The sequence below is a fragment of the Herpailurus yagouaroundi genome, unplaced genomic scaffold (assembly GCF_014898765.1).
Source record: "Herpailurus yagouaroundi ecotype Mexico unplaced genomic scaffold, PumYag 162, whole genome shotgun sequence".
Taxonomy (NCBI): Eukaryota; Metazoa; Chordata; class Mammalia; order Carnivora; family Felidae; genus Herpailurus; species Herpailurus yagouaroundi.
Genome location: NW_024412403.1, coordinates 6,054,932 through 6,060,931, shown reverse-complemented (window position 1 = coordinate 6,060,931; position 6,000 = coordinate 6,054,932). Strand labels below are relative to the sequence as shown.

The window sequence follows — 6,000 nt, the reverse complement described above, 5'->3', positions numbered from 1 at the left end:
TTCCTTTCCTTTCCTTTCCTTTCCTTTCCTTTCCTTTCCTTTCCTTTCCTTTCCTTTCTTTCTTTTCTCCCAACAAATCCACAGTGTATTTGAAGGCACCACGTCTTATATTTTAAAAAATATAACTAAAAACTCAACTAAATGACATAAATTTAGAGTTTAGATTCCCAAGAGAACCTACTGTAGGGTCCTTGGCATACCAAAAACTCTAACCACACAGCCTACAGGGCTGCAGAGCCTGCTTGAACTCTGTCAGCCTGGAACCAGAAGAAAACGTGGGGCCAGGACTGGAGATCAACTTTCAGTCTTTCATTTTGCAAAAGAGGACTGAAAGGGAGGCCTAGAGAGGTGCTGTGCTCTGGCTGGGGCAGAGCAGGACCTAGAAGCCAGGTAGGGGTTCTCTCTTGGTCCAAAGAGTTTCCCACTACAAAAACACCTTTACTTGAGATCTTCCAAAGTTCAGAACAAAGTTATAGCCAGAGAAAGATTGATGATGAAGAAGAGGAAGAAGGAGAAGGAGAAGGAGAAGGAGAAGAGGAAGAGGAGCAAGTGGAGGAAGAGGAGGAGCAAGAGGAGGAAGAGGAGGAAGAAGAAGAAGAAACACAGCATTTGCCAAGGAAAGGCTCTGTTTTAAGTGCTTCTCAGATGTTAACTGAATTAACATGCACAGCAGGTCTATGAGTGGACCCTGTTATTACTTCTGTTGCAGAGGCGAGGTGACAGGGAAATAGTATGGTTTGGAATTTGCCCGTGTCCGCAGAACTAGTAAATGGCAGAGATGGCCCTGCTGGTCTGTCTCCAGAATCTGCTCACCTGTCAGCTCTGCGTTTCACTTGTGTGGGCATGTGGGCAGCCACGTGGGGGGATGGGAGAGTGTCCTATGGCTTCCATAACAGTGTTCCACGAAGTGGGTGGCTTATACCAGAGAAATATGTTATGTCACAGCTCTGGAGGCTGAATGTCTGAGATTAAGGTGTTGGTAGGCCTGGTTCTTTCCAGGAACCATAAGGGAATGATCTCTAGGCCTCTCTCTTAGCTTCTGGTATTTGCTGGTGGTCTTTGGTGTTTCTTGGCTTGTAGAAGTAGCAACCTGACTTGTGTTGTCATCTTCACAGGATGCTCTCTCTGTGTGCTTGTCTGTGTCCAAATTTCCCCTTTAAAATTTTTTAAAAATTTATTTTGAGAAAGAGAGTGAGACAGGGAGAGAGAGAGGTGGGGAAGGGGCGGGGGCAGGGGGAGAAAGAGAGAGAGAGAGAATTCCTTGCAGGCTCCACACCGTCAGCACAGATTCTGATGCAGAGCTTGAACCCATGAACTATGAGATCATGACCTGAGCCAAAACCAAAAGCTGGATGCTCAACCAACTGAGCCACCCAGGTGCCCCTAAATTTCCCTTTTTTATAAGGACACCACTCATATTGGATTATGGGACCCATCCTATCAAGTATAACCTCATCTTAACTAAATTGCATCTGCAATACTCTGTTTTCAAATAAGGTTACATTCTGGGAATGCTGGGGGTTAGTACTTTAACACATGAATTTTAGGGGGACACAAGTCAGCCCGTCATCACAGATGATGTCTCCGTGAACCTATAAAAAGCCAGTCAGAGACTAACCTGTGGTCAGTACCAACAGTTCTGTGCTTTGCACTGTGGGGATTGGTCTTGGTGCAGTGAGCACAAGCTTGTCCCACCATTGCTAAAACTTTGCCTCTTGTCTCTGATTCAGATGCTCCCAGAGACCAGGCAGACAACAGAAACGAAAGCATAAGTGAATACATGTGTCAGGTAGAAGATGGAGTGGAAGGGCCCATTGGGAACCAGACATCATGCTCCATCCACATGGAACAGCTCTATCAGTGCCAGCTGGTTGTTGCCAATGGGAAAGGAGATCCAGGGCTGGCAGATCTCTGACCTGGATCTGGTGACTATCAATGCTTTTGAGGGCAAAGGACACCGAAATCTGTTTTAAGTCAAGATTAATTTATTTCAGCTTATTAAATTCAAGGGAATTTGGCTTATTCTGTGCTAAGACGACGTAAGAAGATGAAACGAGAATTCAAACCCAGCTTGCTTTTCTGTCTCCAGTTTATTATTTTGAACAACTAAAACCTTTAGAAAAATTGCAAGACCAGTACAATGAATACCTGTGTGCCTTCGCCTAGGTACAACAAATGTTAACATTTTGTCCTGTTTGCCCCTCTCTCGGCTTTTTCTTTGGCTGAGCCATTTGAGAGCTTCTGTTGAATAAATACCTAAATACCTTGGCATGTGTATCATAAGAACAAAGGCATTCTACTTAACCACGCATGATGTCGTCAGCAATCACGAAATATAATGCTGACACAATACTATTATGTAATATACAGCCCATGTTCGCATTTCCCCAAGTATCCTTTATAGTGATTTTCTTCTCCAAACCAGTATCCAGTCAAAGACCATGCATTGCCTTTGGCTGTCAGGTGTATTGTGTCCTTCCCTTACTCTTGAATGGCTCCCTCACCTTTTCTGTCTTTCCTGATATAAACCTATTTTGATTTGGGGCTAAATATCCTTGGCAAGCCATGGGTATTGTCATGTGGGCACATGATGCCAATTTTCTCTGTCATTGGTAATGAATTTGGTCATTTGGTTAATGATTTCTCTGTTGTAATAATACCTTTCTCCTTTATAATTAATACATAATCAGCGTATACTGTATGAATGTCTCATTTCCTGGCAGTCTTTCACCTCATAGCTTTTGTGTTCCTCAATAAGTCATTGCCTAAATCTGTTGCTTCTATGGTGGTTGTAAAAGAATGATTTTCTGGCTCCATAATTTTTCTATATTTGTTAGTTGGTGGTCTGCTGTAAAGAAGAGGCTTCTTTTGCCTTTTTTTCCTTTTCCTTTTCTTTCTTTTTTTTTTTTTTAACAGTTTTAGTATGGACTCCTTTTTATCCAATACACTATTTTTTTTTTTTTAATTTTTTTTTCAACGTTTATTTATTTTTGGGACAGAGAGAGACAGAGCATGAACGGGGGAGGGGCAGAGAGAGAGGGAGACACAGAATCGGAAACAGGCTCCAGGCTCCGAGCCACCAGCCCAGAGCCCGACGCGGGGCTCGAACTCACGGACCACGAGATCGTGACCTGGCTGAAGTCGGACGCTTAACCGACTGCGCCACCCAGGCGCCCCTATCCAATACACTATTATCTGCTCCTGTCATTATTCATTTTGATGTTCAGGTTGCTCTATATTTGGCTAGTGGGAATCCCTTCCAGCTGGCCCAGTGTCCTTTTTGACATGGCCCTTAGTTTTTGAGCAGTCAGCCTAGTAAGATGATGTTCTGAAGTCCCTATGCATTTCACCTCTTCTGCCTGGAATCAGCCATTTCTCCAAGGAGCCAGTCCAGTTTGCTTTGAAGCTGTTTAAATATGATAAAGTATGGTCCAGGCTTTTAAAGGGAGGATTAAAAAAAAAAGTTCCATTAGCCCCAAATGCAATGAAATCGACTGTTGAAACTGCACATCTTAACAAGGTAACACTGCAACAGAGCTCTGGTCTGATTGATCATGCCCCAGAGAAATGGATTTTAGAGATTCGCTTGCCTGCAAAGCTTTTCTTTTGTAGGGAAGGGTAAGGAGCACTTAATTTCCGTTGATCAGGTTTAATTCAGCTTGAGGGCCTCGTAAACTGGGACTGGGGGAGTTAGGCCTTAGTTACGGCAGCTGGGGTCCCCGCAGCCTCAAAGGGAAGCCCAGTGGGCGCCTTGCAATGAGTCTTACTTTATGGGACTCATTTGGAAAAGGGTAATTTGTTTCTAAATTATTCATCAAGATCCAGAGCAGCTGGCGGCTGGCTGCGTGTTGTATATTTTATGCAAGTTTTAGTAGCTGAAGACCTCATTACAGCGCGGGCTGCTGGTGCGTGGGAGGCTTCCAGAAACACAGCCAGCGGTCGGAGAGCCCAGAAGCAGCAAGCCTGGGCTGTGCAGGCTTCTTCAGGAATTGATAAGCATCAGTCCTGCCACCCATTTCCTCCTAAAAGTGCAAGAAGTCTTCACTTCTGGAATAGTCCCTGTAAGTCGTGGCAAGAATGACAATGGCCGTTTAGGAAGCCTGTAATTAGTTCAAGCCAAATAAAACACTCACTGACTCCTGAAAGAGAAGCATCCTGAAAAGGATACTGCTAATTTTTTTTTTTTTTTTAAAGATCGCTTTTCTTGATTCCAGAAGCAACACCGCATTGCAGACACACGGACGGCCGAAAGTGAGAGCTCCTCTCACAACCCCCCTTCAGATAAGCGCTCTCAGCCCTCTGTGCGCCCAGCTGCCTGGTTTCCTCTGTTTTCTTGCCTGGTGTGCAGGCCAGTGAAGCGTTCCAACAAAGCAACATTGTTGGGACAGGGGAGCACCCAGTAGACTGTAGTGATTTCTGGTTATAATCTGAGTTTTGTGGGGAGTGGTGATTTCGACGGCCGGGAGTGGCAGTCCTGGGTCACAGCTCTGGCTCCCGCTATGTGATTCTGAGCAAGTCACTCACTTCGGAGCTTAGTCTTCTTGCCTGTTAAATGAGAAGCAGAAGCATAGAGCAGAAGTTCTCTTTCCCGGCTGCCTGTTAGCCTCCAGGAGCTTTGATGCACATGGTGAACGCTCAGGGCCCATCCCAAAGGTTCTGACGTAATTGGTTTGTGCGGGGCCTGGAAATGGACATTTTTAAGAAAGCCCCAGTTCACTGGGCAGTCAGAACTGGGGGCTCCTGCACAGGGAAATCTTGAAGGCCTTGCCTCCTGAGCCAGCTTCATTAGTGCTGTTATCCACACAGACGTGGACACCAGAGAGCCTGGGCTCAGATTCCCAGCTTGCCTGCTGTGTGACTTCAGGCGAGTTACTTAACCTCTCTGTGCCTCAATTTTCTCATCTGTAAAACAGAGATGATAATAATATCTACCTCACACAATTGTTATTGGTGTCAGAAGTAAGCAGGTTAAAACGTCTAAAGTGCTCAGGACAGTCCCTGCTGCAGAGCCCAAGGGCAGGAGAGGAGGGCAGCTTTTATCACTTGTCTCATTGATTCAGAGATCTCCTGTGTCCCTTCCAGTCAGCAGAGGAGCACCTTTTCACATGCCGCTGGTGACATTTTGTATCGATCCAATTGGTTTCGAGAAATTCTATAGGCCCTTTTAAAACCCAGAGCATTTCTGTGAGAGCATCTGGGAAGAACTGTCTTCCTTTTCTGCGCAGATGGGTAAAGGACAGCCTTGAAGCTGAGATTAAAGGTGCACAGGAAATTCAGGATTGTGGCCGTGACATGCACAGTTGTGTGAGGGAACGTAGGGCCGAAGGCAGGCAGTGCTCAACTTGGACATGGTCTTCCTTGGTCACGAGGTGCACATGTGCATCCTTTCCAGCAACTCTGTCGTTCACCTTGAACCAATTACATCCACATCCTTTGCTAGGACATACGTCAGGGTCCAGCACCTACCTGGACTCCCCATTTCCCGTAAGACCTGGGCTGCAGCTTCCCAGAAGGATTCTTCCAAATTGGACACACAACACAAATAGACAAGAGTCACAGCACCGGGTTTTCTCCTGTTCTGAGAAACAGAACTGAGCCTGTTCTGGTTTTCTCTTGTCCAGCATTCACTGAGTGTCTTTGTTCCACGTGTCTTATCTGTACAATGGAGGATTATGGACAAGGTCATACCAAGATTCTGTGCTTTCTGCCTGCTCTCATGCTTTCCATCAGTAGATGACCATTATTTATTTTTCTTCCAATCCACTGTAAATGTACCATTTAAAAAGCGTCACACTAAGACGTTTATGATATATATGCCTGTGTGCATTCATATGCATGTCATATATGATAAATTAAAAATTGTTATTCAAATAGGAAAAGTTCTTCTGTGTAGCTCCAGTACCAAATTACCCCCCCTTGGTGGCACATACACCATGCTGTCTGGGGGGCCCCACTGGACTAGAGGGAGAGCGAAAGTCTTCCCTCGGTGTGAAACTCCAG

General features: G+C 45.3%; 1 protein-coding gene across 6 annotated transcripts in view; it reads left to right on the top strand.

The window, feature by feature from the left end:
* IGSF5 (immunoglobulin superfamily member 5) overlaps positions 1 to 6,000 on the top strand; it is a 58,624-nt gene that overhangs the window by 24,537 nt on the left and 28,087 nt on the right. The window lies entirely within an intron of this gene.